Genomic DNA, 19,202 nt, shown 5'->3' with positions numbered 1-19,202 from the left:
GCTCAATCAGGCTTTATTAGGGGTAGAACTATTATGGACAACATATTAATTAACATGTTGGGTGTAAAGGCTTCCAATAAAACTAATCAAAGATTGGTCTTATGGCAGTTAGACTTTTCTAAAGCCTTTGATCTTGTCATTTGGGATTTTGTTGTGAAAGTTATGAGCAAGCTTGGGTTTGGGACTAGGATCTCTTCATGTATATTGCTATTGGGGCTGGGGGAATGCTAAAATTTTGGTCAATGGCAGGCTATCCAAGGTAGTGTTAGTGGGAAGGTTAGTGACGAAAGGCTATCCATTGAGCCAATTGCTATTTGTAGTAGCCACTCATCCCTTGTTTTTCCTTTTGAATGCACAAGCTAAGGCTGGTAATCTTAAAGTTTTGCAAATTAGACATGAGCATGTGGTTGCTCTAGGATTTGACGATGCCACAATTTCATTTTTGCAGGCTGATAATTTTAAAATTGAGAAATGTATGACTTATTTGAGTTTGAACTCTTTGGTAGTACAATTGAATCTAAACCTAGAAAAATATCAGCTGATAGGTATCTTTGCAAAAAATTTCAACAGTTTGATATGGAGGTGGAAGAAAATCCAATGGGGTTCTTTTTTCAATCACCTTGGATACCCAATTGGGGTGGATGTGACCAATAAATAGCTCACCAGTTGGGTAGAGGAAAGGGTATTTAATAAAATTGCCAGCTTGCATTGTGATGAGTGGACTTTTCATGTGAGAGTGAGGTTCAATCAAGCTATTTTGGTTCCCTATTTGTTGTATGTTTTACCTCTGTTAGACTGTTCAAACCAAGCATTAAATTGGTTCAAATCGGTTTAGATCCCAGATTTTGAAATTTGTGTGGGGCTCTTCAAACAAGTCTTGGATATCTTGGGACTATATTACTATGCATGTGGATCTAAGGGGCTTGGGTTTCATGAATCTTAGGAATCATATGCTGGCAGAGAGAGCCACTCTCATAAAAAACATGCTGAAGTCTGATACATGTTGGTCTATATTGATGTGGTGGCTGATAATAAAGCTATCCTGTATTTCCATGGTACTTGGGATATACTGATGTGCATGCTCTAAGCTTATTTGGGTAGGAAGATCTAGGTAAACATGCAATTCATTAGGAGTAGAGTCTTACTTTTATAGTTTTATCTTTAAAAAACCACCTACTTTGTTGTTGGGGAAGAAATCACTAACCCTCTTCAAAAGTGGTTATGCTCAATTGAACAAGTTGTGGACTCTGACAACCAGTTGGTTGATTTTATGATCGCCAAGAAGATCTTCAGATTGGGCAATGGATTCAGAGTGTCTTGGGGTTTGTTATGTGCTTGTGTGGCTAATCTACAAGTGCCATGTAATCAAAACACTACACAAAGGTTGTAACATTTAATGCACTAGTAACATGTGTATAGTGGAAATTGATAACATAATGAGCATTTCATTAAGAACAAGTTCCTAATGAGCATAGAGAGAGTACTTAATTTGAGAAAGAAACATAGCAATTTACAACTAGCTAAATTGGCATTGACAATACTGGAAAAGAGAGAGAAATAGAACAATTGGCAACAGTTGAGGACCGAATATACATGGAGCCTGTCCCCCCTCCATAAAGGCTTTGTATTATAGTTTCTCCCATCAAAGGAGACTTTTGTACAATACAATTCTTGTGTTCCTTGACAAAACTCATTGGTGCAATGAAGATGGAAGTCTCATGCACCAAATTATGCTTGAAAAACACACCTAGTGTCCCTAGCCTCAGTCCCAAGGCCTCACACACCTTCAAAAATGGTGAGAGCTAGTAGGGAATGAGGATGATTGAGAGGAAGAAGATGTATCTTACAAGAAAGAAGTATTCTCCTCACATAATCACTCTAATAACATAACTTAGCTTAGTAATTAGCATGGTAGAGGAGATGAGCATGCCATTGAAGTTGCTCTTGGTTGGATTTGCATTCCATAGCCAAGAGTTGTTGGTGTAGGCCTCTACTTCTCAATGCTTAAAGGAGGAGATGGAGTTCTTCTTGCACACATGAGTTGTGTGTGTGTGTGTGTTTGTGGCAATGTGTTAAAGTAAAAATGCATCCCTCTCTCTCTCTCTTCTTGGTTGACCCCACTTGCTAATTGCTCATGCTGGACTCCCATTGGCTCCTGTAAAGCTTAGCCAATCACAAATTAGAAGCAGAATTGATAGCCTTGTGACATGTGTTCCCCTTTCCCCTTTTGTGAGAGCTTTAGGTAATTAAATAATTCAATTAAACTCTTATTGGACCTCTTAGTCTTCTTGCCAATAGGAATCAGGCAAGCCATTGGGCTATTGGATGCTCATTGGACCCCTTGGTAGACTGTCCAATAGTCTTCTAGGGAGCTTAATGTTTATTGGTTCTTTTATCAAGCATTTTTAAATTGATTAGAATAATTTTACTCTAGCCGAATTCTCATTGGTCCACCTCTATGGCCATCCAATAGGATTTGAGGGGAAAGTGGGGGCAACTCGCCTAGGAGCCTGCCATGTGTCCATTCTTCCCTTTGGGGAGAGCTTTGGAGTGTGTGTGTGTGTGTGTGTGTGTGTGTGTGTGTGTGTTTAGCTCTCATCCCCTACTCTTAGGGCTCACCCCCTCCCTTGATAGGGATGTGGGAAGACTTTTGAGTCTTCCCTCCACCATCCAATTTTCCCAGTTTTGACCATTTGGACTTTTCAATTAAAGTTTTGGAACCTTAGCCTATGGAAGTCTTAATGAAGCTGAGCCTTAGGTCTTTTAAGCTCCAGTGATGCACATTACTCTTTTGCACACTGCCCCCCCTTTGGATCCCTAATTTCTCTCCTTTGGATCCTTGCAGAGACCGATCTAGCAGCCTTACCAATATTCTAGCTTTTACTCCCCTGGCACTTCCCCATATTAAATGATCAGTTTAAAATGAGAAAATCATTTGAGTGAATTAGATATTAGTTTTTATGACAAAGGTTCATAGATTAGGAACTACCTAGCTCGTCAGCAAATTTGTGGACATCATCAACCAAAGTGTTTTAACAGATGCTTCATTCAATACTTACAATTGAAATAAGATCTAGAGACTTTCCAAAAGTAAAGACTGGTGGTTGCAAAGGATTGATCATGTGTGGAATGTACATTGTTCTTATAAACACAAAGTTTTTATGTGGAGAATGCTGATAAGGGCTCTACCCATTGGGGAGTTATTGTCTAGAAATAACATTTTGCAAGGAAAATGTATCAAATGTAATCAACTAAAAACCATGAAACATCTCTTTATAAATTGTGGTCAAGTACAGTCTTGGTGGCAAGGTCTTCAGGACATGTGTATGATTAATTGGAATGTAAGAATTACCAAGTTCAAGCTTGTTTTTGGACTAGTACAGAATGATAGCTTGGGACTTCAGTTATGCTTGCTGTCTCTCAAAATTGGATGTTAATCTTAACATGGAGTTCTTGAAATTATGTCGTCTTTGAAAGGTCTAATTTTACTCACTCTTTGCCCTAGAGTTTTCTAAAAAACATGCTTATTGAGGACTACCTTGCTTTGCAAAAGCAATTGCAAAGGCAAATGCAAGAATATATTGAAATATTATGAGAAGAGATGTAAGATAATGTAATATAAAAACTATGTATTTTTAGTGAGGGAGAGAGAGAGAGAGAGAGAGAGAGAGAGAGAGAGAGAGAGAGAGAGAGAGAGAGAGAGAGAGAGAGAGAGAGAGAGAGAGAGAGAGAGAGAGAGAGAGAGAGAGAGAAGAAACCAAAAATTTTGTAAATAGCCAGCAAAGCATGCGAGAATGTAAACAAAGTAGATTCAACTCCTTTGTGTTGGGTAAGCCATTAGCTTACACTTGATACGTGACAAAACCCTAAAGCCAAGCATACAAACCATGCACTCTTATGTGCATGCATGCATCCCACTACATAGATTTCCCTAGATAGGCTTCTTTATAGTCACATACTATTCGCTATAGCGACAATGCTATTCTATATAGTCACATGTTGCATGAACCTTTTCCCACATGTGATGGAAATCACTTTCTAGCATTAAATGCCACCTTCCACTTTGAGCCTTTATAAGGCCATAATGAATAGCTTGTATTTTTTCCCTCTGGAATCTTATCATTCTACTTGCTTTTGGTATTTTGCACTTGTGTTGCTTACAACAGTTATTAGATAAGAATATTAACTTAATGTTCTAATTATCAATGTGACTAATCATTATCTACCTTGATCAAGGCTCACAAGTGGTATCAGATCTTGGTTGTGAATAATATCTCTTAATCACATTTAGATCCTAATTGCTTATACTCTAATCACACTTATGTGTGTACGTAGTCACTACCATTATCTTCTGTTTGAGTTTATCCATGCATATTTTGTATTGAGCACCAAAATTAATGCTTGGATTAAATCAAGCTTTTGAGCTTGTTCTCCCCCCCCCCTTTGCAGTAGCTTAGAGGATTTATGTGTGTATGTGTCTCCTTGAAGAGTCGTGTGGAGTCTCAGTCCTCTTTTTTTTTAATAAACAAAAAAAGTAGCTTTAGTGACTTGGGCTTTGGCCTATCTTGTTGTCGTGGATTTCCCTTAGTTTATCTTTGGATACTTGCCTTGTTGGTTCAACACAAGGCCGCCAAGCTTGCTTCATGCTATTTGCACACACCTAGAGCTCTCCCTTGTGCTTTTGAATACAACTTGCTGGCCTGGAACTTTGCTCTCCTTTCCCCTTTTGAAGCTCCTCAGCATCTCAGCAAAACAGGTTTACCAAAGCCTGCAACCCATCTACTCAATGCCTGTCAACCAGGCCCATTCATGTTGATGGTTTCCCTGCATGCTCATCTACACTCTGCAGAATTCTGCTTTTCTCATGCCACATTTTTTGCATACAACTCAATGCTCCTTAGCTTGGCAAGACTTAAACGCTTGTTAGGCCATTATAAACTCAACCCCACAAAACTGCTTAAGCTGCTCGCCATTGATTGCTACTGGCTCGTCTTGATGACTACCATTGCTTGCACCTTTTCAAGTTTTGTTTTCCTTTTTGAAAATCTTTCCAAGTTTGCTTAAATCTTCTAAGTTCAACTACTTCTTAAGGAATCTGAAAATGTTGTTTTGGTTTGCTTGCTAGTAAGCTACAAATCCACAATTTCTCCACCGGCTCATTCTTGTAGTCTCGCTCGGCATCACTTTGCTGACACCCCCCAATACACACATCATCGCTCATCAATTGCTGTAGCCTCCTTCATCAACTTAATTTTCCCTCAAGCTTCAACCCATCTATGCCATACCAGTGTTATTAGGGTGCAAACAACAAGGAAAACGAGTGCTTCTATAGCCTTGCACGAGTCACACCTTTGGAAGGAAGAACTATTGCATCGTTGAAACCACCTGTGATAAGCACATGTAAAATATTTATGAAGAACCCTTCTTGCATGAAACACATTTGGAATTAGGAGAAACCAAGGACATCATGACGTAGCTTGTCTTGAGTAGATGTTCGTATAGCATCCATAGACTTAAAACAGATAAAAGATGAGAGAGTTATGGCCACTCGAAGCTGGGGGTGTACTCTCCCTTGCTAAAAAATAAACTTTTTGGAAAGTTTGCAAGTGTTTCAAAGAACTGCAGCTATTAAAATGGGGGCCTTTCTTATCTTTTATCTCCAAAGATTTTCTCTCTCTCTTCTCAGTCGACAAGGCTCTCCTTGTAGGCTTCTTTCAATTGGTCCATTTTTGGCCTTTTCTGGGTAGGAATTGAGGTGCTGGGATGACCTTTGACCCAAGGGTGGGGGGTGTGGCAAGTGTCTAGAGGACCAAACAAAAGAGCCAGGTGCCTGCGCAGGTAGTGGGAACCCAAAATTGACCATCTTCCCCCCCATGAAGCCCATGGGCCCCCATAGCCAAGCCTTGAGAGAGCTCCTCTCACCTTTGATACACCCTTAATGGGCACCCCATCCTCCCCTTATACCCGCCACTTTCCCCTTTCCTCTTCTCATGTGGGATAATCCCATTTCCACATGGCACATTCCTCCCACTCTTCCCCAAGTCCCTTCTCTCCCCACATAAAATTTCCACTTTGACCCCTTCTCAAGACGAGCTCCCTGGGAGCATAATAAATTGCTCTAGCCACCAAATGCGACGCTGTCGTGCTGCTCCGCTTCCACGATGGAAAAAAGAGTAAAGAGAAGCAGAAAAAGTCTATTTGAAGCTCAATAAATCATGTTCAATTTGCTAGTTTTAAACTTTGTCTACATTAATTGTGTTTGTTGCAACTCTCTTCCACACACCTCTCATAGCCAGAGGCCCCGCACCTTCCTGGCTCACCTTTCGAACACAAATACCCCGACAATGCCGTAAAGCAAGGCTCATAGTCCATTACCTCGGCTATCTCCAAAAATTTAAAATCTCAGCATTTCTAATTTTAGATCATCAAGTTGGCCCAGTTGCCTTTGTCGCATACATCTAGAACCACTTTCTCAGTCGACACCACCCACTTTGGACGCACATAACTCATGATATGTACAAGTCCAATTCACAAGCTATAAAGTACGGCTGAGAATAATTATTGAAAAACATGTTTTGGGAACTCAAATAACCCAAAATACTAGTACCCAAGCTCGGAAAAACCAAACCTTTGCACATGAATTTTTACATGGTCACTCCCAAGACTTATAGCACTATGTACACATATATACATGAGGCTAGTTAGCAAGATTTTTGGCACAATCTAGTGGCTTTATGCTCATCCAAAAAATGCTTGACATAGCCTGCCAACCCCTCCTAGCCTGATTGATCATTCATGAAAAGCAAAGGTTTCTAGGATGAACAACTACTGTAGCTCATTCCTAGACACCTCATTCACATTCTCAGATATCTTCACAATGTCTTCCTCCATTAATAGCATCTCAACTGTCACAATTGTCATCAAACGTGTCAGGTATTTCTTCAATCTGTAACCATTCACACGGTATTTATGTGGTGCACCACCCAAATCTTCCAAATGATATTTTCCATTGTCAAACTTGTTTACAATAGTAAAAGGACTTTCCCACTTAATTTGAAACTTTTTCTAAAAAGCATTGTCCAACTGACTATTGTGTTGCAACAAAAGATCACCCTCTTCTATTCCCTTATCCTTTACACACTCATTAGCATTTATCTGAACTTTCTTTGACATTTCCTCATAGTATCTCAAAGGTAAAACTCTATCCAATTGCAAACATTGTAAATCTAATAACCTTTTTTGCCAAGTATCTCTTTGCTCTTCATCTCCCAATGACAACAATTGGAGTGCAAGAATCTCCACTTCAATTGGCAATATTGCTTCCTTGCCATAGACCAAGTGGTAAGGAGTAATCATGTGCTCATTTTGATAGCAGTTCTATAGGCCCATAATATTCACAAGGCAACTCAAAATCCCAATTTCTTCCATGTGCGTGGGTCATCTTTGTCAAGACTTTCACCAACTCTACATTGAACCTCTCATTGAGACCATTGCATTGTGGATAATAAGGAGAATTGTACATGTGTTGTATACTGAGTTTTCCACATAGGAAATCAAACATCCCGGTCCTCTATCTAAAAGTAGTTCTAGTGGCACACCAAATTTACAACATATATGTTCATATACAAACTTTCCCATTTCTTTACTAGTAATTTGTCTGACATCTTTGGCTTCTACCCAACGTGACAAATAATCCACTGTTGTCAAGATGTAAGCAGTCCTTTTACTAGTCATGGGTAAGGGTCCAATAGCATCAAGACCCCATTTTTCAAACACACCAAAAGCTAGGATTTTCTTTAGTAAATTCGGCTTCAAAATTCTCTTCCCCATTTTCTAACAGAAGAAACAGGACTTGCACCAATGGTTAACATCCCGTTGAATACTTGGCCATACATAGCCCTCTTGCAAAATTTTATGCAATGTAATCTTCATGGCAAAATGGCCTCCACAAGATCCCTCATGATTTTCTTCCAAAATCTTGTAAATTTCCTCTTTCCAAGGCACACGACGCAATACTAAATTACTTCCTTTCATGTAAAGCACATCATCAAGCATTTTGTACTTTCTAGCTTTTCTTATAAAAGCATACTTTTTTGAGGATAGTAGATCTTCAACTAAAACACCTGTCAACAGAAAATCCATCTCCTTTGATAACACTTCCCTCCCATGATATAAAGGGGCATTTGCCTTCAACAAAAACACACAACTTATCATTTACTGGGCACCATCATGAGCTTCTTCATTTGAGACCTTTCAATATGCTGCAAACTCCATGCTTCAAAGTTTTTGAGTAATGATTTCACCTTAAAGCCTTATTTTTCCAGTTTAGGATTCTTATTCTTCCATACTCCCAATACTTGCTTCACAAATAGCAAGGCATCTCCTTTGATTTGTAGGCTTCTAATTCCCAACTGTAAATAGATGTGCAAGTCATTTTCAACATCCATGTACTCTGCTTCATTGTTACTTTTTGCATCAAGTTTTAGTCCTTGTTTCCTTAAAATTTTTCCTTGTGCATCATAAATGACAATTCCTCCAGAAGAAGCATCATGACTTCTTCTATAAGAGCCATCAAAATATAACAATGAAGCATCATATATGGCAAGAGTCTTGACTTCCTTCTTTTGCAACACCTCTTCCTTAACCAAAACAGGAGTTTCTTTATAAATGAGTAAATCTGCCAGGGTAGCCCGAGTACTCTCTTCTACCAAAAAGGTGAATTGAAACTTCTGAAGTTCAATAACCCATTTCATCACTGTTTTATATATATCAAATTATTGAATAGTTGAGGAAGCAATGAATAACAAGTGAGAAAAGTGAACGACTTTTGCAACAAGTAATGTATGAATTGTCTGCAAGCATTAGCCATATTGGTCATCACCATCAATTTAATTTCAGAGTAATCTCTTTCATGAGGAGTCTTTACTCTGCTAGCATAATGAATAGGTTTCATATACTGAGATTCCTTCCCCCTTCGCAATAGCATGGCCCCAATGGCATCAGCTCCCACTGATGGGTTAACATAAAATTCATTTCAGGAGCTTGCATAATGGGTAGTGCACTCAGAACTTCCTTAACTTTGTCAGAAACATCTTTGCGGTCAAGTGTCCACTCCATGGGATCATTCTTAACTGCTTTCTAGAATGGATACAATAACTGTAATACCAAAGGTATGAACCGAGACAGATATTTAACCTTCTATATAAAAGTGGCCAATTGTCCTGTATCCTTTGGAGATGACAACAATAAGAAAGCTTCCACTTTCTCCGGATCTTCTTCTATCTCATTTTATGAAATCACATGTCCAAGAAGCTTCAATCTTGGTTGCACCAAATGACACTTTTTTAGGGTTCAACTGACCGTCGCATTCATCATACCTTGCGAGAGTTATTTTAAGCTTTTGAACATGCTCTTTCCTTGAACTGTATACTAGAGCTCAAACTCTCACCCATACAAGGTGTTTTTTTAATTAGGAATCACTTGCTACATGCTCAATTTACTGACACATGGAAGTGAATTGCAGTGATATAATTTAGAGATTACCGTTGTGTGTAGAGTGTACTCTCACATGAGGTTATCTATCAGCAAAATATAATTGAATAGAGGTCAGTTTTATTTAGGTAAGTTCAATTTTGACAAGTTGATACTTTCTCACCTTAAAGTGAACATAGATAGACATTTTGTTGTCCTGTGTAGAGCCATCACACCTCGAGGGGTTCACTATGTGTAAAACTACCATATCACATGCATTCAAGACATGTTTGTAAAACACTTTATCTGTGAATTTTGTCAAGAATATAATGTACCCTTTTCTTTTAAAATCTGTAAGTTTTTTTCAAATTTGGAAAAATATTGCCCTTTTCTATATATATTTTTGTAAGTTTCAAGAAATTTAAATACCCTTCTGCTGAACTCACGTAATAGGTTACATTTTTATAAGGTGACCTCCCCGGGCATCACACTATGCTCTCACTAGAATCAAAATTTAGGAATCTCATATCTAGATACATTGATATTACATTATCTATATTTGGATTGCTACGTCTATCATACTGTGTGATTCTACACGTGCATCAAATGCAGATAGATAAGCTTTCAAAGATCTACCGTGGAGTGTGAGAACTTCATCTTCGCACTTCAGATAGATATGAAAATTGTCAAAGATTGCAATTAATCCTCATTTCAAATGAGAATTAATTGCAAGATTTGATCAATATTATCGATTATTGTAATGTGTGAAATATTTAAGCTTGCACTTTAGATAAATCGATATAGTGTAATGGATAAAAATTATCGATTATCGTAATGTGTGAAAGACAAAATATTGCACTTTAGATAATTCAATATAGTGCAATGTGATTGAAATGTTTTGTTTGAAGTGATGAATTTATTTAGTGCATCAAAATATGATTTGATTGACATGAGTTTATTGAAGAATGCAAAGACTATTATTGTCTATTGTTAATTGATAGTGTAGCGCGAGATTAATTAATAATGTGGACAAATTTTGATCACTATATTGATCAATAGAGCATTGCTTGTGTAGTTTGTTGCCTTGAAGTAATTTTGTCCTGAAAATTAACAAGTGGATTTGTTGATCTGGTAGCTTAAATTTATCTATCAGCATGGTGACAGGACATGAGTGGAGCTACGTCCAGGAGCTGCATGCTAGAAAGAATACATCTTGATTGAAATGCAAGACATGCAGCCATGAGTTCATTTGTAATGCGACCAGAATCAAAGAGCATTTGTTTAAAGTCCCTGGTAATGTGTCCGAGTGTATGGCGTCGCGAAGAGATATTCATGCTAGATTGCCAAAGTACGCTTGCATTGTAGAGAAAACTTTTGCAACTAAAAAGAAAAGTGTTAATGCCAAACAAGTTGCAATGGATGTTGAAATGTCTTTTGTCAATGTTTTTCAAACCCATGAAGCTATAACTATGGAAGTAGACGATGACGATGATATGGAATGGGAGATAGCTTCAAAATGCTTTGATATACATGAAATATATGATATGACTGGTGTGTTTGATGGAGATGAAGATGTATGACTTAAGGTCTATAAGTCTTGCTTGCTGTGAGTATGTGAAAATTATGAAACATGTACATTTTACACTACAACATGTTCATCTCTCTCTCTCTCTCTCTCTCTCTCTCTCTCTCTCTCTCTCTCTCTCTCTCTCTCTCTCTCTCTCTCTCTCGTCACTTTTGCAATAAGAGTCATAATTACAGCTAGATACAATACAATACAATTTGTTTGATATCGAGGATAAAAAAATGGCTTGTTGAGGGGATAAATAATGAACTGTGATTACAAAAAATGTAGCCCTTTGTCAAAATAGAAAGGGGTAAAGTGAGCGAAGTGCTCAACCCAAAGATTGAGTCAGCTGATTGAGTAGTTTGTCTATGTCAAACTCAGCACTTTCATGCGCAGGAGATGGGCTTGGAGGTCCTTGTTGCAAAGGACCAATCTGATATGGCAATGGTCTGCAGAGTGTTGCATACTATTGCAGCTTGGCTTGGGCCTCTGATAGCTCTATCTCAAGCTCAACGATTCTGCTGTGCAAAATATCATGTGTCTCTCCTTGGCTTGCAAGATCTTGCCCTTGGCTTGCTAATGCAACGAGTGTCTCTGATTCTTCGGGAAGAAGAACTATGGGCTGTTTGTGTGGAGGCATTGGATCATTGGTGTGACTTGCAACAACTTTCTCTACAATCCAACCATGCCCAATGCCAAAGTTCTTGGGGCAGTATGACCAATCCACACGTCTCCCAAGGATGTCGTGAACAAAGCATTACTGTATAAAGTAGAGTGCCATCTGGTTATTGTTTGGCATAACTCTCTCTCGATGTATGAATCTTTGTAGCAACACTCGTGCGAGTCCTTTGTGCTGCAAATCTGATAGCTTTACAGGAGTTGTTTCCTTGGGATTGTAACTGATTTGAAATAAATGTTGGCACATAAAGTGGCTTGGACATAGATTTCTGCACTCCTTAAGGCAACTAAAGAGGATAATAAATAATTCATCACTTCAATCATCAGTTGATCGTAGACCAAAAATCATTACAGTGTCATAGACCCCTCTATGGGAACCGTTTAGACATAGGGAAAGATCAAAAGCGTTAGGTCGGCGGGCTAAGGTATTGTTTTGCTTGCCACTCTCTAGGTGGGTAAATACATTGCCTAAAAAATCCCTTTTGTGGTGCTCTTGTGGCATTGCTATGCACTTCAAGATTCGTTTACAAGTATGACACATGGAGTAGATATCCATGGCTTTATTCCATGGAGGGGGGTTAGTAGATATGCATTCTGGGGTAGCCCATGGAAAATCTCTCTCGCTCTACTTTCTAGTTTCTATTTGCAAGATGCGAAGAGGAGGAAACTGTCCAAAGTGAAGCATCATGTTGTGGGAGTAAAATCATTGTGGAGATAGTCTTGCACATGTAGATACTTCAGGGTGTGAAGAAGAGCGTTTATTATCTATAAAATGTTATTTTGGAATAACTCTACTGTTCCTTCTATGGTTACATAATTGCAAATAGAAGGTTGACTTCCATCTGAAGTGCACTCTCTTATCCACTACTCTATATGGCCACCATTCCAAAAATGTGAAATGAGCATTAGACGCTCTATGTGGTGGACCATGGAAGGTGGATAAATAATGCCGCGATAAGCGATGTCCAAAGCTGTGGCTTCTTCCTTGACCTGTTGATCCACTATGGGTCCATGCAAGTGGACTTTGAAGATTTTTGCCGTATACAGTGGCTCTTTAAATGCAAAGTGTGTGACACCTAGACGCTTCACATTTGCCCATATCCCTTCTCCCTGCTACTGCGGAGCCTGTATGCTGAAGATTGCAGTTTTTAGCAAGAGATATAATACAGGGGGGAGCTGAGACTGATCGAGAGAGAGAGTGACACTAGCAGAGACTCTATTCTAACCGTAGTCTCTGGCTCTGTAGTAGCATAGGAAGAGATGACTTCCACTCTTGTGCGCTTTTTTGCTCTTTCCAACTTTCCCTTGCTCTTGAACTCAGTATACAACTGTTGCACAAGTTGTATGCGAGTAGCTATGCCTAGCAAAGTGATGATTTCAGGATTTTTTAAATCCTAAAACATCTTCGCAACCTGTCCAATAGACTGCTTGACCATGTTCAATAATGAGCTTGAAGTCATTAGAGATATGTCAAAAGAAGTGGGCGTAAATGCGTGTTGAAGCTGCTCAAAGACAAACTTCATTAAGGCCTCTGTGAACTGGTAACACTATTTCAGAGTAGAGGGGTTTAGGCAACGACAAAGCTCAGGCTTTGACATGTTATGAAAGTGACGTATTATCACTTTGAAGAAGAAGTTTTGTTGATGTTTTGATAGATTAATATCCTTCATATCTACAAGATACAATTTTATAACATAAATGTTGTTAGAGAAGAGGGGAAACTATCAAATTTGTGTCATGTTTGTTGATCCAGATTCCATACACAATTTGACTTAATTCATCGCAAACGATGATATATTACGATTGCAATACATACATTGTACAATGGAGAGGAGAATACACAAAGAGAGAGATAGAGAGAGGTGAACATGCCAAGAGTGTGAGGTACACTCATCACAAGAACTGGACCCGGTTATGTGCGTTAAATAATACACATAAACGATCGAAGCATGAATGTGAACAACCCAGCTAGTGTGAGGTACGCTCAACACAAGTCCTGGACGTTGTTGTAATGTTGATTGATAGTTTGATCAATCTAATCCTTGATGAAGTGTGTGGAACGCACAACACAACCATCAGTAGACACTTTAAAAATCTCGAATTGTGGTCAAACATCGTACATGTTTACATCCAAGACAACACGAAATCATCTACTGATGATGAGTGGAATACCTACAGATCAAAAAGTACAAGGAATGTCATGCTAAGATTAAGAGATCATTGGTATGCATCTCTCCACTCTTAGGTAGACAAACGTATCCCTCATATTTCTATGTAGTAAGAACAATGATGTGACTTAATCCAATCCCTGATGAACTGTGTGGAACTCACAATACAAACATCAGTGGGACAAATTAACAATCTTAGATGCAGACCAAATATCGAATGTATCTACATCCGAGACAACATCAAGTCATCTAGTGATGAACAATGACGTGTCTTGGCAGTTCAAAACACAAGAGTAACCAATGTGTCACACAAAGATGAAGAGGGCATAAACTCTCTGTTTGACAAACATAACTCTTACGTGTACGTGAAACAAACGATAATTTGAGTTGATCTAAAATTGAGCAACCTATAGGTCAGTCTGAAGTGAGAGGTGTAGTATCATGCCTATTGCACACCACGAGTCGACCACTAAACCCTAAACTCAGCCCTGTGGTGAGAGATAGACAACTGCACCACACGAGTGAGAATCTAAGTTTGTCCTAAAATCCTTCTCTGTAGTAAGCCAAGTGGCTACACAATAGCATGAGAAAAGTGACTAATTTCTACACACTTCTGGAGTGAGCCAGATGGCTACACACCACGAAGTGGCCAATAAACTACAAGCCAACTCTGTGGTGAGAGTAAAACAACTGCACCACACAAGTCTATCACAACATACAAAAACAAGTTAGAAAAGAGTAGGACAAGTTGAAAATATTACCTCAAGCTCTGCCTATCCCAAAATTCTCCTCAAGCTCTGGAACTGCTTTTGATCGAAGCCGGCTCAAGCTCTAGAACTGCTTTTGATCGAAGACGACGATGGTTTCTTATATAAGATATATTTTGATCGAAAGCCTTTTCGATCAAAATATCTTTCAGTCGAAAAGGCTTACGATCATACGGGATTTCGGTGTATAATGGCATTTTATACGTATATATTTTTTGGTACAAGTGTATAAATGGAATGCAGCTTTGTTCCTCCTCAGCTGAGTTAGAGTTTGATCTCAATGAGACAGTTAGCAGATTATTGTGGGTGTCAATACTGCTCAAAGAGCATTCTTTTCAAATGCATTGCAAATCACTAGTGATTGCAAGAGAAGCCGAAAGTGGTTTGGTATATCATATGCATGTATTTGAGGTACAAGACTACATAATTTTAGTTTTTTGTTGGCATGCATTGATGAGCGTGAGATGAGACATGTCTCTTTCATAAGTGAGATCCACCATGCTCACAAGATAGAGCTTTTAGCTATGTAGGAAATGCCAATAGACTCTATAGAGATAGAGATAGAGTGATAGTGCTTTAGTGAGACACATCAAATGTCATCGAAGTCTGTGTAGATAGAGGTAGAGCAGGTCTGCTCCCTAGAGACACATGCAAAGATGATGGACATGGAATTCTTTGATATGCTCATGCTAGAGGCTAATGAGTTGATCCCAAGATGCATAGTTCCATCTATGGATATGAGAGATGTAGCCATCCTAGTGTTGATGTTGACATATCCATATGTGATGAGTTGTCATGATGATGCAATGGATATAGATAGCATTGAGGAGGCTAGTACATCCAGATTTGCATAGATTTTATCACCAATTGAGCATCTCATGTACGAACTACTAGTGTAAAGGCCTAACATGGCAGCTACAATGGAAGAATTTGTAGTAGGGATTGTCAATCATACAATACTAGCATGATGCATTGTGGAGCTATGTAGACCATATAGTGTTATGAGCACATATTGAACTAGAAGAGAGAAAGAGGAGGTGCTCACAATCTACAAGGTCTTGAAACTTGAATATAAAATTAATCTCGATTACAAGACTTAATACTTGATGAACATCTTTGATTACAAAGCTTGACTTACAAGGTGTGACTTGATTACAAGAATAAAACTCGATAACAAAACAAGAACTAGAAGAGGACTTACCTCACAAGAGCCTCACAACTGAGTTCAAAAGATTGAGAAGCCTGTAGCCCAAGACCTCTATTTATACTAAAGACCAAGGAGGTTAAGACCGTTTCAATTCTTCCTTCTAAGGAGGTTAAGAACCTTCTAGGCACATCCTTCTAAAACCTTCTAGTGATGATGCAAGGAATGACATAAGCAATGATGTAGGTGATGACATAAGCGATGATGCAGGCGGTGACATAAGCGATGATGCAAGACATATTTTAGAACCTTCGAAAACTTTCCTCAATCTTCTAAAATCTTCCATATTTTTCTTCTAGAATCTTCCAGAACCTTCTAGCATCTATGACATTACCCTATAGTGATGCATTCCATGAGGAGCGGTGGTGTTTGCATCGAGTGGATTTGGTTTCCATGGATGTTGTTGGTGGAACTCCTGAACTTTGAGGGGTGCTTGCTGAAGATTAGATGTTGGTTCCCATGTTCTTTTGCTAGCATCATATCCTTTCCAATTTATAAGATATTGTAGCCTACCCCATGAGACTTGAGAATCAGATACTTTCTTGACTTCATATTCTTCTTGCACATCGATCCCAACTAGAGGTGGGTTTGGGTTCTTTCAAGAATGTTGGATGTGCAAAGACTCTAGAATTGAGAAATGAAATACTAAATGAATCTTCATGGATTGGAATAGTTGGAGGTGATAGGTGACTTGATTGAATTGGCCTATACTCATGAATGGTCCAAGCCACTTGTAATCTAGCTTTTGGCAAGGATAAGAGGAGTGTAGATCATGACATAGAAGCCATTCTTTATCCCCCGTTGTCAAGAAGTGCGGAGTGTGGCTAGGAAAGCGCCGAGCCTCTCACTGTTGAAGTTCGCAACAAAATCAAGTAAGTCATAGAAGATTTGAGGCTAAAAATACACTAAAAAAGAACAAAACTCCAGCCCATGAAAGCTTCTCTTTGAAAAAGAACCAAGATCAACTCAAAACTCTTGTGTGTGTGATGATTTGGTGTAGGCTCACTGCCAATTACACAGTTGCAGTGCTCTTTTGCCCTAATAAAAACCCTGTACAAACGCTTCAATTCTCTGTCGTAGCCATTTCATGGAAGCTTCAGAACTTCATTATTCATTTTCAAGCAGGTATTTGAAGAGGGGAAACCCTAATTGGTGGTCTCACAACCTCAAATACTGGGTTGGAATAGCGCGGGACTACACTAGCATATCATAGGTTCCGGCTTTGTATCCCTTTACAGAGGAGCTTATAGTGCTGCTATTGCTCTTTTGAAATGTTCCCTCACTCCTCATAGTCACGGCACTGTGAATCTTCTCCAAGACATCGAAAACACTCATTGAATCATGCAATTGAAACTGGAGATCTTGCTCCAAAATCTCATGAGAGTACTCATGTTTGAGAGCTGCTTGAAATTCATCCCAACTTTGCCCATGTTTTAACTAAATCTCTCGAGCACAGACACTCATTTTTGGCACCACTAATTGCTCAAACACTTCAATCATCTTAATTTCTGAAACATTGTGACATCCCATCTTGTGCACATAGACCTCAAGGTATCCAAATATGTCATATCCATCAAACAAGTTCCTCTCATCATACACAAGTTGCATAGCTGTATCTATTGCTTCATCAAATTGCTCCACTTTGAGTCTTGCTACATGCTCGCGCATATGACCCAAGACTTGTTGAAGCATTTGTATAATCTCCCCTTCGGCTATTGTGTCATTCTCCACCCCATACACCATAATTTCTTCAATCTGATCCAAAACATTTTCTCCTATTGTAGTGGTCATCGCTGTCACCCAAGCTCCTTCACGTCGGATTCACTAGAAATGTCAAGAAGTTGTGTACGCTAGCCGAGAATACACGAGGTCCTTGGCTGTGAGAGCTATTGCTACGAGAGTCTTGGCCAAAGAGAGAGTAAGCTAGCTGTTGTGAATGAGAAATAAAACTAGCATTAATCTACAGGTTTTAGAAGTTTGCGAACAAAATTAAAAGTACGTAACAATTTGCATTTGCTTCTTCTTAAGAAAACCCTATTCAAATGTACATTAAAAAATTTCCTCGAACCCCCTTTTCCATCCCTGTAGACCTTTTATAAATATAGAAGTGGATTGTGCAGATCAAAAGCCGGTGGACCTACAACCCCACATATAGCTATTATCCCCCAACCGCTCCTTCCTCGTCATAGGTAGCAATGAAGATTATGTTGGGTTCAAGCCCTTGTCGATCAGCTCGTGGGAAAATCCTCAGGCGGCATCCTCCCTAGCTCCAACCCCAACAACTGGTATCAGAGCCTTGCTCTTGGCATTGGCTTCTCAAGACGCTTACTAGCGGTGCTTCTCAAGACACTCATGTCCTCGCAGAGCCCAAGGGAGGCAGTTGTTCCTAGACGGGTAGACGCAGGCAGGCAGATCGCCTATCAAAACGCTTTCAGTCAAAGGTTAAAGGTACAAAATCTTCATAGCATATCAAAACGCTAGAATTCCCTGGCAGTTGAAGAAGGCGCTAGCATTGAAGGACATAGCACCTCAAAACGCTGCTTCCTAGGCACTGCAGAAGAGGTGACTCCCCATTCACAGAGGGCAGTTTCGCAAGCATCTCCAAACGCTGTGCTTCTTGCAACAGTTCTACAAGGCGGTGAGATCCTTGCATCTCAAAAGGCAAGCAGTAAAGGAACATTTTTTGGGCAATTTTCACAGCATCTCAAGATGAACATGTGTACCACCTCACAAGTGGTGCCAATTCCCTATGGCATCTCAAAACTTTGTTATAGCATGGATGCAAAGGAGGATTGGGGGATTCTAAATGTTCGACAAGAATTCAAAAATTGGCACAAACAACATACCATATATGTGATGAAGGTTCTTCTAGCAATTCAATGGTTTACATATGAGTTGTCCTCGAGAGACATGAAGAAGAGGATATTTTGGAGCCATGAAGTACCAATTGTCATGCACGAAGACTTGAATCAAGAACGTGGTATACGGATTCATCCTTGTTTAGTGTCCTAGATTTGTTATTGTTATGTTGTCTACACAATGACATATTTTTAGTCATAGTCTCTTTTACATTATTTGTTGTCAGTTATTGTCATGCTTGTCAGTTGTCATCATGTCAAAATTGTACGGACTCTAGACACTGCCACACATGAATGGTAAGACCTCCCATTTTTCTCAGTTCTCAGCCTATTTTTTATCACTTCTCATGAGGTTACTGGGTACACCTTAAACCCAAGGTTTGGCAGTGAACCAAAAACTCCATTTTTGGTAGCTAACTTTTTTTGACCTACACCCTATCTGTTCAAGGGGGGGTTACTGATCTAGCACCAGGTTATGGATACACCAGA

General features: G+C 39.2%; 1 pseudogene; it reads left to right on the top strand.

The window, feature by feature from the left end:
* Nucleotides 1-18,207: 18,207 nt before the first annotated feature.
* On the top strand, nt 18,208-18,867 carry LOC147435835 (uncharacterized; annotated as a pseudogene).
* Nucleotides 18,868-19,202: the final 335 nt, after the last annotated feature.

The sequence above is a fragment of the Adiantum capillus-veneris genome, chromosome 18 (assembly GCF_014529385.1).
Source record: "Adiantum capillus-veneris isolate H3 chromosome 18, ASM1452938v2, whole genome shotgun sequence".
NCBI classification, from domain to species: domain Eukaryota; kingdom Viridiplantae; phylum Streptophyta; class Polypodiopsida; order Polypodiales; family Pteridaceae; genus Adiantum; species Adiantum capillus-veneris.
This window is presented reverse-complemented; position numbering and strand designations above follow the sequence as displayed.